The 17,531-nt window shown below is 42.0% G+C and overlaps 1 non-coding gene across 1 annotated transcript; it reads left to right on the forward strand.

Annotated features, from left to right (window-relative positions):
- trnat-agu (transfer RNA threonine (anticodon AGU)) lies at positions 1-74 on the forward strand. Its single transcript has one exon. It is a non-coding gene; the product is annotated as a tRNA-Thr (tRNA).
- Positions 75-17,531: the final 17,457 nt, after the last annotated feature.

The raw sequence follows: 17,531 nt of genomic DNA on the forward strand, positions 1-17,531 counted from the left end.
GGCGCCGTGGCTTAGTTGGTTAAAGCGCCTGTCTAGTAAACAGGAGATCCTGGGTTCGAATCCCAGCGGTGCCTTTTTGGACGGGGAAAAACCCACAGATCAAATCTTGCTCAGCAGTTAATGAAACACGTCGTCACTCACACGTCTACACCTTCCGCTAAGAAGTCTGTGATTGGTCACAGTCACCCATGAGCAACTGCGACCAATCCCAGCAAAAGTCCTCGATTGTGGACTGGACTGGTGGCGATGGCGTGGCGCTTCACACCGTGGCCTCGACACAAGCGTCATTGTTTGGGAGTGGAGAACGTACCTGAGGGGCGTTACGTAACCGTTGGACGGCGTCCATGCCCCCTAACACCCCCCCCCCCCCCCGCCCCAATTTTGGCTCAGAACCAGTCCAAACAGAACCCGCTTTGTCTCTCCCGCTCTGTTCTTGGCAGCAGCTGTTTGATTCCAGCAGCTGACTCCATTGTGACTCCGGCTTATTTCCATCGCTTTTTTATTTTTTTGAGCTCCTTCGTCATTTATTGACATTTTCTTTTGGCCCTTTTTTCCAAGTGTCTGCTGTTAGCGTGTTGATGTACGGCGGCCAGCTGACGCCCACCTGCTCCCCAGCCCTCCGTCTGGAGGGTGTCGCTAAGCTTTGCCGCCGGCCGGCCCAGTGCGACCCGGGAGCGAGCGTCTCGCCTGGCGCGGCTCCTGGCAAACCAGTTCAAACATTAGCCGGAATGACTAACGACGCTTTAATCTGGCGCAACGGCGATCGGTCTTCCCGGACAATTTCTCGCTCGCCGGCTCGAGACCAATCGAGCGGCGGTTTTCACCTCATTAAACGTCGAGGCGTTTTGCACTTTTCATCGGGTCGGGCAGCAGGAAATTCCAGCGGCGCTAACTGCTAACTACCCATTTAACTCATTCACTCGCAGAAGCAACCCCCTTTGCTCCCAGCTGTTTTACTGGATTTTGACTGATTTTGCAAGGCCCACAGAATATTGTGTTCTATTGCTATAAAAAAAAACATGGAACCTACCAAAAGAAAGATTAGAGTATCTTCTTTCACCAGGAAAAAAAGTATATTTCTATCTGTTTCTGTTTTGCATCAATTAGCATTAGAACATAGCTAAGTTTTATCATTATTCACAAATCTGTTTAAAACAGTGGGGGGAAAGAGCTTTTTGCAACATGGCCCTGGTTGATCTCTTATACTCTGCTGCCACCTGCTGGCCGTTTTTGTAATAACCACCATTGCTTCAAGCATTCTCTTCAGTTCAGAGACTGCATCAAAGCTTTCTGTATGCTCTAGCATGAAACACTTTTTTTTTTTTTTTTAAGTATAAATACGTCTTTGGGAGCATGGCAATTAAAATAGAACGTATTTAATGTATGTTTTTGGGAGCAAATAAAAAAATATCAAGAAAACAAATTGGTTAATGAACAATTTAACTGACTAGCTAAAAATAAATAAACAAACAAAGTAAGTATTTTTTATTTTTTTTTAAAGCCAATAAGCTACTTCCTAGCGAACCACCAAACTACCAATGAACAAATAATAAATTCACAAACAATAACTATTGACCTAACAAATGAACAAATTAACCAAAGCATTAATTAGCAAACCAACAAAGTAAATAATAGCCAGTGAACAAACTAATGATTTATTAACCAACACAATAAGAACTTACGAACAAACTAACAAGCCAACAAAATGATTGAAAATGAACTAACAAACTAATAAACAAACTACTAGACTAGAACCCCCCCCCCCACACACACACATAATTGGAAAGTCCAATTTATGTAATTGCCGTAATGTGAATTTTACACAACGGACGACAAGCACGTGTGGGCGTCCGTTTGCATGCAGCTGCGGTCCTGAGGAGGAGGAGGAGAGGGGGGGGGGGTTACAGGTTGCTGTGGTAACCGAGACGGCACGCTCGGACAGTAGCGGTGGTCGGGGGACAACTGAGTCATCGCGCTCCATAAAACAAAGAGCAAACAAACGGTGACGACACGCGGCTACAAAAGTCACAAGAAGGACAAAAGTGGAATCTATCGACGATTTCCCAGCTGATGATGATGATGATGAAGATGATGATGAATCATATTGTCTGCTTTCATTCATTTGCATTTAGACCAACCTCCACTTTCACTCTGACATGTGCTAACAACAAGTCGAGAAAGGAAAGGGCGGAGGACGGGGGGGGGATTTTTTTTCTTTTCTTTTGTGTGCAGTTGTTGGTAGGCAGAAGGAGCAGGAAGGCTCACCGGCAAAGTAGAAGTGTTGATTTCACATGCGGCCTTCAGGTGGGATCAGCGGCAGATGTCACATGACCTCGCACGTCAAATCTTCCATCACGCCACATTGCCTCCTTCTTCATTTGATGCTCACAAGCAGCGCCCGGGCCCGGCCTCGCACCCTGACCTCCATCCATCCTTCCTTCCCTCCTTCCTTCCTTCCGTCCGTCCGTCCGGTCGGCCGTAAACACGGCGCCTCGCCTCTCTTGGCCAAATATTTGCCGGGTTTGGTTTCGTGTGTCCCGTGTTTGCATTTCAATGACCCGCGAGCGGTCAGTGTCAGGAGGCGGCACGTGTGGCCCTGACTCGTCGGGCCTGATAACACGCCGGCACAAGAAAAAAAGAAGAGAGAAAAAAAAAAGGCCTTGTGGGAGAAGGGGATGAAGATGGAGCGTGTTCACACACATACACGCACGCACGCACGCACATGACCAGCCTAATGTTGATCTTTCCACCTTACAGAGGGTTGATGCTTTCATCCCCGGTGCAAAGTAAGAAATGATGTTGCCTCGTTTGAATTTCATCGACTTATGAGCTGCAGCACGTAACATTTTCAACCAATCCACGACGAGAGTAACGCAGTCCTGCCTGGATACAACAGCCAATCATATCACTGCACGGCGTGTCCTGCTCTAGAACTCAAGTGGGAGTCATAATGCTGTAAAACCTCAATTACTTTCTCAGATCATCAATTAGTCACAAAGGATAAAGAATATTTGTCAGGAAGTACTGTTATATAAGTCGGGTCACTTGTATCTCAAGAAAAACTTGTAAGTCGGTTCACTTGTATCTCAAGAACACTCTTAAGTTGGTCCACTTGTATCTCAAGAAGAACTCGTAAATTGGGTCACATATATTTCAAGAAAATTTAAAAGTTCGGTCACTTGTATCTCAAGAAAAACTTTTAAATTGAGTCACTTATATCTCAAGAAACACCCATGAATCGATTCACTTGTATCTCACAAAGAACTCGTAAGTCAAGTCACTTGTATCTCAAGAAGAACTTTTCAATTGCATCACTTTTATCTCAAGAAGAACTTTTAAATCGCATCACTTTTATCTCAAGAAGAACCTTTAAGTCGGGTCACTTATATCTCAACAAAAACTTTTAAACTGAGTCACTTACATCTCAAGAAACACCCATAAATCGGGTCACTTGTATCTCAAGAAGAACTCGTAAATTGGGTCACATGTATTTCAAGAAAATTTAAAAGTTCGGTCACTTGTATCTCAAGAAAAACTTTTAAATTGAGTCACTTATATCTCAAGAAACACCCATGAATCGATTCACTTGTATCTCACAAAGAACTCGTAAGTCAAGTCACTTGTATCTCAAGAAGAACTTTTAAATTGCATCACTTTTATCTCAAGAAGAACCTTTAAGTCGGGTCACTTATATCTCGACAAAAACTTTTAAACTGAGTCACTTATATCTCAAGAAACACCCATAAATCGGGCCACTTGTATCTCAAGAAGAACTCGTAAGTCAAGTCACTTGTATCTCAAGAAAAACTTGTAAGTCGTTTCACTTATATCTCAAGAACACTCTTAAGTTGGTCCACTTGTATCTCAAGAAGAACTCGTAAATTGGGTCACATATATTTCCAAAAAAAATGTAAAAGTTTGGTCACTTGTATCTCAAGAAAAACTTTTAAATTGAGTCACTTATATCTCAAGAAACACCCATGAATCGATTCACTTGTATCTCACAAAGAACTCGTAAGTCAAGTCACTTGTATCTCAAGAAAAACTTTTCAATTGCATCACTTTTATCTCAAGAAGAACTTTTAAATTGCATCACTTTTATCTCAAGAAGAACCTTTAAGTCGGGTCACTTATATCTCAACAAAAACTTTTAAACTGAGTCACTTACATCTCAAGAAACACCCATAAATCGGGTCACTTGTATCTCAAGAAGAACTCGTAAGTCAAGTCACTTGTATCTCAAGAAAAACTTGTAAGTCGGTTCACTTATATCTCAAGAACACTCTTAAGTTGGTCCACTTGTATCTCAAGAAGAACTCGTAAATTGGGTCACATATATTTCAAGAAAATTTAAAAGTTCGGTCACTTGTATCTCAAGAAAAACTTTTAAATTGAGTCACTTATATCTCAAGAAACACCCATGAATCGATTCACTTGTATCTCACAAAGAACTCGTAAGTCAAGTCACTTGTATCTCAAGAAGAACTTTTAAATTGCATCACTTTTATCTCAAGAAGAACCTTTAAGTCGGGTCACTTATATCTCAACAAAAACTTTTAAACTGAGTCACTTATATCTCAAGAAACACCCATAAATCGGGTCACTTATATCTCAAGAAGAACTCGGAAGTCAAGTCACTTGTATCTCAAGAAAAACTCGCAAGTCGGGCCACTTGTAATTCAAGAAAAACTTTGAAATCGTATCACTTGCATCTCAAGGCAGCACTGCATGTTTGGTGAGGACACGAGCAAGTGTCAAGAATAACTCGCAAGTCGGGTCACTTGTAATTCAAGAAAAACTTTGAAATCGGATCACTTGTATCTCAAGGCAGCACTGCATGTTTGTCATAATGCTGTAAAACCTCAATTACTTTCTCAGATCATCAATTAGTCACAAAGGATAAAGAATATTTGTCAGGAAGTACTGTTATATAAGTCGGGTCACTTGTATCTCAAGAAAAACTTGTAAGTCGGTTCACTTGTATCTCAAGAACACTCTTAAGTTGGTCCACTTGTATCTCAAGAAGAACTCGTAAATTGGGTCACATATATTTCAAGAAAATTTAAAAGTTCGGTCACTTGTATCTCAAGAAAAACTTTTAAATTGAGTCACTTATATCTCAAGAAACACCCATGAATCGATTCACTTGTATCTCACAAAGAACTCGTAAGTCAAGTCACTTGTATCTCAAGAAGAACTTTTCAATTGCATCACTTTTATCTCAAGAAGAACTTTTAAATCGCATCACTTTTATCTCAAGAAGAACCTTTAAGTCGGGTCACTTATATCTCAACAAAAACTTTTAAACTGAGTCACTTACATCTCAAGAAACACCCATAAATCGGGTCACTTGTATCTCAAGAAGAACTCGTAAATTGGGTCACATGTATTTCAAGAAAATTTAAAAGTTCGGTCACTTGTATCTCAAGAAAAACTTTTAAATTGAGTCACTTATATCTCAAGAAACACCCATGAATCGATTCACTTGTATCTCACAAAGAACTCGTAAGTCAAGTCACTTGTATCTCAAGAAGAACTTTTAAATTGCATCACTTTTATCTCAAGAAGAACCTTTAAGTCGGGTCACTTATATCTCGACAAAAACTTTTAAACTGAGTCACTTATATCTCAAGAAACACCCATAAATCGGGCCACTTGTATCTCAAGAAGAACTCGTAAGTCAAGTCACTTGTATCTCAAGAAAAACTTGTAAGTCGTTTCACTTATATCTCAAGAACACTCTTAAGTTGGTCCACTTGTATCTCAAGAAGAACTCGTAAATTGGGTCACATATATTTCCAAAAAAAATGTAAAAGTTTGGTCACTTGTATCTCAAGAAAAACTTTTAAATTGAGTCACTTATATCTCAAGAAACACCCATGAATCGATTCACTTGTATCTCACAAAGAACTCGTAAGTCAAGTCACTTGTATCTCAAGAAAAACTTTTCAATTGCATCACTTTTATCTCAAGAAGAACTTTTAAATTGCATCACTTTTATCTCAAGAAGAACCTTTAAGTCGGGTCACTTATATCTCAACAAAAACTTTTAAACTGAGTCACTTACATCTCAAGAAACACCCATAAATCGGGTCACTTGTATCTCAAGAAGAACTCGTAAGTCAAGTCACTTGTATCTCAAGAAAAACTTGTAAGTCGGTTCACTTATATCTCAAGAACACTCTTAAGTTGGTCCACTTGTATCTCAAGAAGAACTCGTAAATTGGGTCACATATATTTCAAGAAAATTTAAAAGTTCGGTCACTTGTATCTCAAGAAAAACTTTTAAATTGAGTCACTTATATCTCAAGAAACACCCATGAATCGATTCACTTGTATCTCACAAAGAACTCGTAAGTCAAGTCACTTGTATCTCAAGAAGAACTTTTAAATTGCATCACTTTTATCTCAAGAAGAACCTTTAAGTCGGGTCACTTATATCTCAACAAAAACTTTTAAACTGAGTCACTTATATCTCAAGAAACACCCATAAATCGGGTCACTTATATCTCAAGAAGAACTCGGAAGTCAAGTCACTTGTATCTCAAGAAAAACTCGCAAGTCGGGCCACTTGTAATTCAAGAAAAACTTTGAAATCGTATCACTTGCATCTCAAGGCAGCACTGCATGTTTGGTGAGGACACGAGCAAGTGTCAAGAATAACTCGCAAGTCGGGTCACTTGTAATTCAAGAAAAACTTTGAAATCGGATCACTTGTATCTCAAGGCAGCACTGCATGTTTGGTGAGGACACGAGCAAGTGTAAGCAAAGTGTGCCGTGTGAGAAGCATCACCGCCACCACTCAAGCATCTCGTCAACTTTTCATCCGCAAGCCTTCTAATTATTGCTCATGCAAAATCACACGTCAGCCCACAAAAGGGGATCGAGTGAGTGTGTGTGTGTGTGTCTGTTTGGAGAGAGAGAGAGAGAGAAGGAAGGCCGGGATGCTGCGGGATTAGGCGGAGGGATTTCACCAAAAGCGGACGCTTATGTGTAATTCATGTTGGCGTCCTTGAAATTGCTACTGTGAGAATGCAGGCAGCTGCAGTAAAAGGAAAGCGCTGCACTCCCCGCCCAACAACACCCCCCCCCCCCCGCTTAGGTTACTCTCCAGCAGGAATGCGCAATGCAACCTTTGGGAATTTTGCACACTTCCTAAAAATATTGCCGACGTTCCCACACTTGAAAGGCAGCCTTTAATCCATTTCTGCTGTAAAGGCAAAGTCAGAGTCGGGTCCGCATTGGTGGATTTGTTTCCAGTCAGGGATGGACTTCTTCAAGGCTGCCCTTTGTCACAGATTCTGTTCATAAACTTTATGGACAGAAGTTTGAGGCGGTTCGGTTGACATCAGTTTGACTTCTCTGCCTTTTTTTTTTAGATGATTCATCAAGTCACCATCTCCAACTCTCACTTCGCTGATTGTGAAGCGGTTGGGATGAAACTCAGCACCTCCAAATCTGAGGCCGTGAGGAGTTATGGGCATGTCCCCCAACCCGGGAAAAACTGGAGTGACTACGTCTACCTTGGGAACACCTCGAGGCCCGTCCACCCCCCGAAAAGATGGACGAAGTGGCTGGGGAAAGAGAAGTCCTCCCTACTCAAGCTGCATGCTCCATGCAACCCCATCACCAATCAAGAGTCATTAAAGAAAACTCGAGTTGTTCTCTTAAGTCTACCAACGGAAAAGGAGGAGTGGGCGGGCAGCCCCTTTGAACCCCCCCCCCCCACCCCTTCAATCTCTCCATCTGCCCGGTGAAAGAAGCCGCCTGCGCTATCGAAAGTCAGCCGAGTGATTGTTACGGCAGCCGGCCGGCACGTGACTCTTACCTGGGATTAGGCCATTAGTTAATCACCCTTCAACAGTGGAGCCGCCGTAAAGCCGGCGGGACGCAATCAATCAGCGCTTTCACCCACTCGCTATTATTCACAAATTGCCGACATCTGCTCAGCGTCTGGCCTGCATTTTAAGCAAATGAGTCCACGCGCGAAGCGGCGGTAAAACGCCAGCGCGGCACAATTCTGCTCCTTCGAAAATTGCTCCACGTGAGCCACATTCAAAAGCAACTTCACGGAAGATTACACAACAAACAACTTTTTTTCACCTGACAATTTTATTTTTTTTTAATTAATGACACTTCTTCAAAAATATTTTTTGAAAATTATTGACAAAAAAATATTGTTTATTTAAATACAAGATTTTTTATTTTTTATTATTTATTTTATTTTTATTTTATTCATTTTTTATTTAGGCGGGACTTTTATTCTATAAAAACTGAAGGAGTTTTATCTTAAAAATATGATTTTTTTTCCCAATGTCAAAAGCCAATAAATCCTGAAAAATATTTTTTTATTGATTTTTTCGAAAATAGTTTTCTCCTCAAAATAAGCAACTTTTTAAGCAATATTTTAGAAATGAAATTTTTAAATGAAAACGACTTTTTCCTTTCCAGTAAACATCCAGAATGGAAGTGGCAGTGCATTTGGTCACCTGCAGGGCGGCGCCAGATGCCCGGAAAGGTCACATGTGAGGGCAACGCTTCCTTTCTGGGCGGCAGAGGCGTGCGCCAACTCTACCTGGCTTGAAAAGTTTGCGCTTTGAACGGCGGCATTTTGCCGTGATGTTGCCACGCGCGAGATGTACCGGGCGGGTGGCGCAGGTCAGCATGACCGCAATGCGGGCAAAAGAACAAGATGAAACATCCAAAAGTGGAAGCTCGCCACGGGCTAATCATTGATTGCCTTGAGATGCTGACACACTATGGAGCAGCACCCAATGCTCCAACATTCCAAAAAAGATACTTTTCCTCTAAGAAACAAACATTTTCTCTCAGACATTTTCTTCTTTTTCATGGGTATCTTTTTCTTTGAAAAAAAATTAAATCTGAAGACTATTCTTTTTTTTTTAAAAACAATATTTAAAACAATATATTTTTTTAAATTGCGATTTCTTGAAAATACCAAACAATTTCTGTCCTAAAAAAAAACTTGTTGAAATGTGAAAAATGACTATTAAAAAAAATGCACACACACACAAAAAAAATGCAAATTCTTGAATATGTTGACAAATTCCTCAAAAAACGTTTTTGTTTAAATCTCAAGTATGACTATATATATATATATATATATATTTTTTTTTTTCTTGAAAATGTCAACACATTTCTTTCCTAACATTTTTTTTGGGGGGGGGGTTAAAATTTAAATAATTCTTTTTTTTTAAATCTAGATTATTAGCAAAAAAAATGTATTTCTTGAAAATATTGACATTTATTTATTTAGAGATAGATAGATAGATATAAAAACAAAAAAATATATTTCTTGAAAATAGACATTTCTCCTCAAAAGTAACTTTTTTGTCTTTTGTTTTCCCATCCAAATTTGAGTTGACTGCAAAAACTAGCGGCCGCTGCGAGTCTTCCCAAAAGGCTGGCGAGGAATTCGCGGAATGCGGCTTCCACGCACGGATCAAACGGCTTGAACATTAACCGCGCTGAACTTGGCAGCCCGGCCAACCCACTGCCGGGACTTCGCAAGTTCAAGGGTCGTGTGGGGGGCTGAGTCCCTCCGACGCCCACCCACCCACACACACTCACGCCACTATAGCGTGTCAATAACATGGGCAACACGTGACCGGCAATCGGTCAGATTGGCCCTTTTACTCGGCACACCTGCTACCACCCGAAGCCCCTGCAGACGTCTTTGTGGCTTTGTCGTATCTGCCGACAAACGAGTGAGCCCCCTCCAATAAATGCTGCAGATTAGGCTCAATAAAATGACGAGCTTTGGACTCGAACGCATCTGCCTGAACCTTGAACCCAAACTCCAAGCCCAAACTTAGTTGAAAGTAGCTGTAAAGTGGAAAAAAAAAAGTGTCTTGTCAGACAGCACAGAAGAGTGCTGCTAAAAATCCTGAAAAATTTAAATATATATAAATATATAAAAAAAAAATTATGGCTTATATTCACATAATTGGATCAATAACAGTAATAATGTAATGTTGCTTTTGAAAATCAATTCATTTGACGGATAGGATGATTGGCAATCATTCAAGAAGTAGGTCATAATTATTTGCAAGTTAATTCCATTTTGGAACTTTTTCTCTGATTGCTTAACATGCCTTTTTCATAAAACACAAAAATCATCCTTTTTTTAACGGTCTTTTCTGTTAATGGCGTTGTTGCAATGCACCAGAGGGACCCGTGATCGCAAGTGCTGGCATGAGCCTCCATTTTGCATTCAAACAATAGCAAACTGCAAAACAGACGTCATTTCTGAGCTATGGATGAATGATGAACAATTATACGCCGTTGCCGTTATGAGTGTCAGTATCAGTAAGATTTTGAAATGTGGACTTCAAGTGCGGCTGTTACATGGAAAAACAACAAAAACATTCTTACGTGTCTTTAGCATTGTTAATCAAATTAGGAAAATGAGTCATAATATTCTCAAGTCTAAAAATGACTCGTTTGGTGAGGCGGGACGACGGCTGAAATATGGTCTGGCGGCGTTCCCCAACATTTTGGGAAGGTGCCACGTTTGACACGCGGGGACGAGCGGTCGGGTGAAAGGGGAACGACGAGCTGCAGGCGACAGCTGCTGGGGCGAGAGGGAGACGCCCCAATTCCTGACTGACTGATTGATGGCAGGCCCAATAAAAAGTGAAAGTAGGACGAGCGCTCGTGCCGAGCTGCAACTTTCCCTGAGTCGTTTTTTTATTTCATTTCATTTTCAAAAATGTTATTTTTGTAGCTTGTATTTCCACCTTTGAGACATTGCAAGGTGGCAACATCAGCATCCCGGGGGTTACGTGACGCCTTAACAGAAGCATTTGGAGAAAAAAAACGAGATGAGCGCGCACACGCACACGCGCGTGCTGACACAAGTGCGCCCGTTTACAACGTTGTTTAAAACGTTGTATATTAGCCTCGTTAAAGGCAAAGCCAATTAGGAGACGAGTGGCGGCTGCTGCGCACACAGCTTCTATCGCAATCAAAAGACACCTTTAGTGGCCCTTGGGGGGGGGGGGGGGATAGTGAAGCCCCCCCCCCCCCGGCCCTACATGAATATTTGACAGCCCATCAAAGAGCGAAGGCAAAGAAGGCCTAATGAGGGGGGAGTGGGGGAGGGGGGGTGCTGTGCTCTTCAGCAAGCTTCAAGGGTGCTTAAGCACCGCCCACTTGTTAATGACTAAACCTGGATCGTGTCCGTCCAAGGAGGGGAGCGGGTGGCGGGGTGGGGGGGTGTTGGGGGGCTCTCCCTCCGTCCAACATCTCCTCACTTATCCACCGACCATCGCACTTATCTGAAGAGGCTCGCAATCTTTTCGTTGCTTCCTGGCGACTTTTGAACCTCATGCCAGGTAGACCACAAAGAAGACAAAAGAGCAAGAAGAAAAAAAAAACAACAGTAGACAGAAAAGAAGATGAAGAGATAGAAAAAAATGCAGATTAAAACAATGCAGAAGACAAAAACAAAGAAAGATGAAGAAGAAGAAGCTATGGTAGACAAGGACAAAGACAAGGAAGGACAAAAAAAGACAACAAAGATGAAGACAAAAAAGAAGAAAGTCAAAGAAGCAAATGTACACATACGGAAGATGACAAAAAAGAAAAACATCACTTAGAAGACAACAAAACAGGTGAGGAGGAAGACAAAAATGAAGGGAGACAAAGGACAACAAAGGAAATGTGGATGAGAGGAAGGACAGACAAAAGACAACGTTGATGAAGAGGACAAAAGAGGAAGATGCAGACAAAGAACTTGGCGACTCAAGACAAACATGGAAAAAAAAGATTCTATTTCTTTTCGATTTGTGTTTAATGCCAACATGTTTGTTAGATTTTATTTCATTATTAAAAAACATATCAAAAAAAAAAAGATGAATACAAAAAAGGATGAAGAAGACCAAATAGAAGATGACAAAATAGTAAAAGACAAAATAGAAGAAGAAGAAGAAAATGTTGGATGGAGGAAAAGACAAAAAAGGACAAAGACGAAAAAGACGTAGCCAAACACCAAGATCAGACTAATTGTGTCAAAATAGCGATTGTGACAAAGAGGTTTTTTTTGGAGCGCACTCCGTGACCTTTGTCAGGCCGGTCTGGCGCGGGCCGACCTGTTATTTGAGGGATGCGCGCCGTTCCGCGTCCGCCTGCTGAAAATTACAAGCTTTGATCCCGCGACCGTTTTGCGCCGCCAGTTCGTCTGCACAAAAAGCGTCCGTCCATTCAAAACAAGGACGTCAACGTCACGCTTGAGTAAAAGAGGCGGCGCGCCGATGGAAAAGCCACAAGCCGACACGCTTCCTGTCACGTGACACGCGGCCTCGAGAGGGGCAAATCAAGTTTCCTCGGCAAGACGCGCGTGAGCAATCGCAACAATCGGCGGATAAGATAAGACACATGTTGAGTTTAAAAAGTGTGAATTAAAAAAAAAAAAAAGTCTGTCTGGTGTCTGAGAGGGGAAACAAATGGACTTGTAAAATATTTGAGTCTCGAATCATTCTGACTTGGAAGCTCGTCCGAGACGGCAAATTTCCAAGGTGGGCGTCGTCCCCGATGTCAACTTTGAAGATTTGACCCCAATTAAAACTCAGAACTAGCAAATGAATGAATAACTGCGCTTCTCTCCTTGCATCTCCAGCAGTGCGCAAAGAGGAAGCGGCCGTTTGCATTTTGCCGCACAAGGACGATGGCGCGCGTTCCTCGAAGACGTGACAAGCATCGTTCCAAGAAGAGACGTTGTCACGTCTACCACATTCAAATGATAACATTGCTGCTCGCGCATGCTTCGCACACGATAAACATGACGCTTGAAAAAAATAAATAAACAAACATTTGTCATCCATGTTGCTGTAGTGCACTGTACGTACGTTAGCATTTTCTTTTTCCACTTTGAAGCTCCTCTAAAATGTATTTTGTTTGCGTAACATGCAAATGCTAACAATTTCTTCTTTCCTCTAAAAATACTGTAAAAGTTTTGGGCCATTTTTGTTTTGAGCTTGCTTAAAAGACCAACTCAAGTTTAGCGCGCTAAAAATGCTAACATTTCTCATACTTGCCTACGTTAGCATTTTCTTTTTCCACTTTGAAGCTCCTCTAAAATGTATTTTGTTTGCGTAACATGCAAATGCTAACAATTTCTTCTTTCCTCTAAAAATACTGTAAAAGTTTTGGGCCATTTTTGTTTTGAGCTTGCTTAAAAGACCAACTCGAGTTTAGCGCGCTAAAAATGCTAACATTTCTCATACTTAGGTACGTTAGCATTTTCTTTTTCCACTTTGAAGCTCCTCTAAAATGTATTTTGTTTGCGTAACATGCAAATGCTAACAATTTCTTCTTTCCTCTAAAAATACTGTAAAAGTTTTGGGCCATTTTTGTTTTGAGCTTGCTTAAAAGACCGACTCAAGTTTAGCGCGCTAAAAATGCTAGCATTTCTCATACTTGTAAGCTTCTTAAATGTTAGCAGTAAAGACGATCGGCGATTTTTTTACATGGTTCCTGTGTTAGCTTTAGCACCTAACTTCAATGTAACCATTTCAAATGCTAACATTTGCCAAACATTCTTCTTAAATGTGAACTAATGGTGAAAGTGCTTCTTCAGCATATCCATGATCATTTTTTTTCCTCTTGATGAAGTGGTTAGCTAGTTTCAAATGCTAACATTTCCTCCGCAAGCATGCGTCAATTCAAGACGATGGATTATTCATTATCGATCGATTTTCAGGCCGATTACGGAAGAACTGCAGCGTTCTCCTCTCAGCTGTAAAGTCCAACGTCCGCCTGCTCGAAGCGACGCTCGCACACTTTTAGCGAGCTAGTCGGCCAATCACACGTAAGCGGCAGATCAGCACAAAAACATCGCGTCAGCTGCGTCAAATTCCCACCTTGCCGTCTGTGGAAATCCTTTCAAACATTTGCCGCCCGTGATCGCCATTTGTTCCGTTCGACGCAAAACTACCTTCACACACACACACACACACACACACACACACATGTGACACAATGCTTGTTGAGGTTACTTCTCCAGAGAAATGAGTAAAACGGTCGCTTTGCTTAGCAGAAGTGAGAAGTGCAAAAAGAAGGCGTAGGGGACACATGAAAAAGGCCACCTAAGAAAGGTGGGAGCATATCTGCATAATTTCCCCTAGACATGAGTCAGGAAACAACACATGAAGCATAACTGCGTCTTTCAGTAGCGAAATGGCTACAATCGACTTTCATCTCACAGCGAGAGTGCGACTTTCAACTTCCTCTTAGCATTTCATGCTAGCGGCCAAACGAAAAAGAACCGCACGGCTTGCTTGCTCGTCATCACAGGTGTGCAAAGGATTCACACTCATTACGCAAGTACGAGGGGAAATAATATTGGATTTCAGACGACTTCTGTAGAAGTTGAGGTATCGACTCGAAAAGTGACGCTTTGAAAAACAGTCAGGACAACTTCGAAATAAAAGTCTTCCTCTTCTACTTATTCATTTAAAATACAGAATCAATGCCTTTGAGTATTGTTATTGTTATGTCTACATGTGACCAGAGATGCTAACGTTAGCATCTCATGGCGTTTTGCATGGTTAAGAAGAAGCTAAGGCCCACATCCCACATCGGGTCCAACATTTGCTACGCTAACAAATGTGGATTTAAAGTCAGGGTTTCATTCAAGGTCGCAGTGTTTCCTAAACGTTCTCTAAACAGTCTTAATGGCTTCCTAAACGGTCTTAATGGTCTTTCTTGTCACAAGGACTGGAACAAGTTCAAAATTTCCTCGCACTACTAAAGACCATTAAGGTCAAAATTGAGCTTGCAAATCAAAGCAAAAATAAATAAATTACAATGAAAAAAATCATCTGAATTATGGCTTATTTGTTCAAAAACTTGTAAGTCAAGTTATTCGCGTGTCAGGCGAACAGTGTCAATATAATTATCTGAATGCATTTGGGCAGTTCTGATGCAATTCTGTAGAGGGCGCCCTGTAGTCAATGCAAAAAAAAAAAAAAAAAAAAAACTTATTTTAAGGCATGCCCATGGGTTAAAAATATTTATTTCACGAGTTAGGTGCCTGAATAAAAGTCGTCTTTGTGTGATAAAGTAGGCCGGAAGAGCTGCAAACAGACGAAACCACACATTCCACTGTTGGAATGTCATTAGGACGTATGACATGTTGGGAACTGATGTTGTAGCGATCGAGCTTCCGATCTTTCCTACAAACTGGACTTAGATTGTTCCGCCAAATCAGACGCGTGAAACAGCCCAAATGCGGTCATCTTGAATTTTCATCTCCTTTCTTAAATGCGCGTATGTCCGTATAAGGCCACACTTCCTGTCTTCTAATGTGTCACGGTCTTCTTGTCTTCAAAGCGCCTTTTGTTCAACATGCAGTGCGGCTGACGACTTCACTGGGCCATCGTGACACTTTTCATTTCTGACGTTCGCCCCAAACGACGCCGATTGGACGCGCGAGGATCTGATGGGCGCCACGGATGGATTTGCACACTTCACGCGTGGGCTGCGCAAAACTCACATTGCTGAGTGATGAGCTTCCAGTGAGGCCGGAATCTCTCATGCTTCCTGCTTGGAATGAGGTCAAAGGGCGGCCGAGTCTGCTTTTCACCAGATGGCTTCCAGAATAAAACGTCACACCATATAAACGTGTACGGACGCCGAAAATATAACGTTGTGTTTCTGTCTGTGCGGCGCATTGCGGCAGTTTCTTAGTCACGAGTGAAATATTTGTTAAGTCAATTCAAAAATGTTCTTGACAATATGTGACAGTATGCGCCCCATCCAGTGTAAATTCTGAGTAACATTGAATTAAGCAGAGAAAAAAAACCCTGTCAAGGCGCAATCTGTGACCCCTGCACGATCTGAGGCGCTAACCTACGGCAACCACACTAGGACAAAAACATCTATCTATATATCCGGAGCCGATTGTACGTACTTGTACATGTTCTGTCCTTTTGCGGTTGCCGTAGGTTAGCGAGACAAGATGGCCGACCTGCCGCGCATGCGTACCTCAGATTGCCTCAGATCGTGCAGGGGGGTCACAGATAGCGCCTTGACAACCCATTCAGGATCCATTTCAGCTGGGCGGCCATTTTGCCACTTTCTGTCGACTGAAAATGACATCACAGTTGCTCTGGACTCAGCGTGCAAATGTCACATGACCAAACCCAGAAAACAGTTGAGCTGTGATTGGTCGTTACCTGGGCCCGACCTTGATGATGTCATTTTCAGTCGACAGCAGGTGGCGGTAAATGGGAAAATGGACGTCCCTTTAGATGGGTAAAAACGGGTGGATTGTTCTACTTAATTCATATTCCACAAATGTAATATTAATCAGAATGGAGTGTTTCAACTAGTGGGGGTGCACATTATTGCAAATAAACATTTTTGGCTTGACTTTCCCCTTTCTTCATGTCTTTCATTTTTTGCTCCATACTGCCAACTTTTTTTTGCTGACATTTGTTCTTTTTTTTTTTTCTGTACGAGAATAATAGTACAGCAAAGTGTAATTGCACATCCACTACAGTAGGTGGCACTGGCATGCTCATTGAGTATTAACTCATGTGCAGAGGCGCACTTACAACAATTTTTTGGACAAATGATGCTATTCATTGTCGCAGCAAAGAGTTGGAGGGGGGGGGGGCAAAATATTTTCTTCATCTGTGGCGTAACACAAACTATGAGAAGCAATGCTGTATACAATTAGCATTTATTACACGTCTAGTTTTACTACAAACAAGACTGTTAAACAATTTTTGCTGCTATTCACATTCACTTGTGTCTATAAATAACATTTAATTTTAGACATCTCCACATCCGCCTATCAGAATTCCTCATTTGTGACACGTCTGCTATTTCTTACGCTACATATCCGGTAGCAGCAGCTGACGTATTTGGTAGCAACCGTGAACCGTGCCGTACGTTGGGCTGCGGGGAAAGCCGATTCCTGGAAAGCTCTTTTCCCACGTGTGTGTGCGAACTTGTGTGTGTGTGGCAAGCCGCGTCGCTGTGTGGCTCTGGCGAAGAGGGCGTGTGAACCGAGACCTCCAACCAATCATTTTTGGCTCTTAAAAAAAAAAAAAAAAAGCTTGGGAAGACGAGGCCAGCTGCTCACCTGCTGCAGGGAGTTAGCGTATGTGAAGCGAGCGTAGCGAGAGCAGCTGTCTTGTGTTACCCGACCAGCAGATAAGAAGAAGAAGAAGAAGAAGCACGCGCGGGCGTGTGCATGCATACACCAAAGAAACGTTCAGTACATGCCAGACCCCCAAGATAAAAGAGATTAAATGACTGGCAATGTGAGCAGTTAGTTTAATTGAAGATTTGCTGACGAGGACACGCTCCGACTTAAAATGGTTGGCTGCTATTTTTACACACGCACACACACTTGCACCCCCAAACGCCCTCAATAACCTCGACCGCTTGCCCTCGCTGCGCGGCGGCGGTAACGCAATCAGGAAGCGCGACTGCAGCTTGACATTTCAACGCGGCAAACTCGTAGTGCATTTGTGAATGGAGATGTTGCCTTGGGGGAG

This window comes from Vanacampus margaritifer, chromosome 20 (genome assembly GCF_051991255.1).
Source record: "Vanacampus margaritifer isolate UIUO_Vmar chromosome 20, RoL_Vmar_1.0, whole genome shotgun sequence".
NCBI classification, from domain to species: domain Eukaryota; kingdom Metazoa; phylum Chordata; class Actinopteri; order Syngnathiformes; family Syngnathidae; genus Vanacampus; species Vanacampus margaritifer.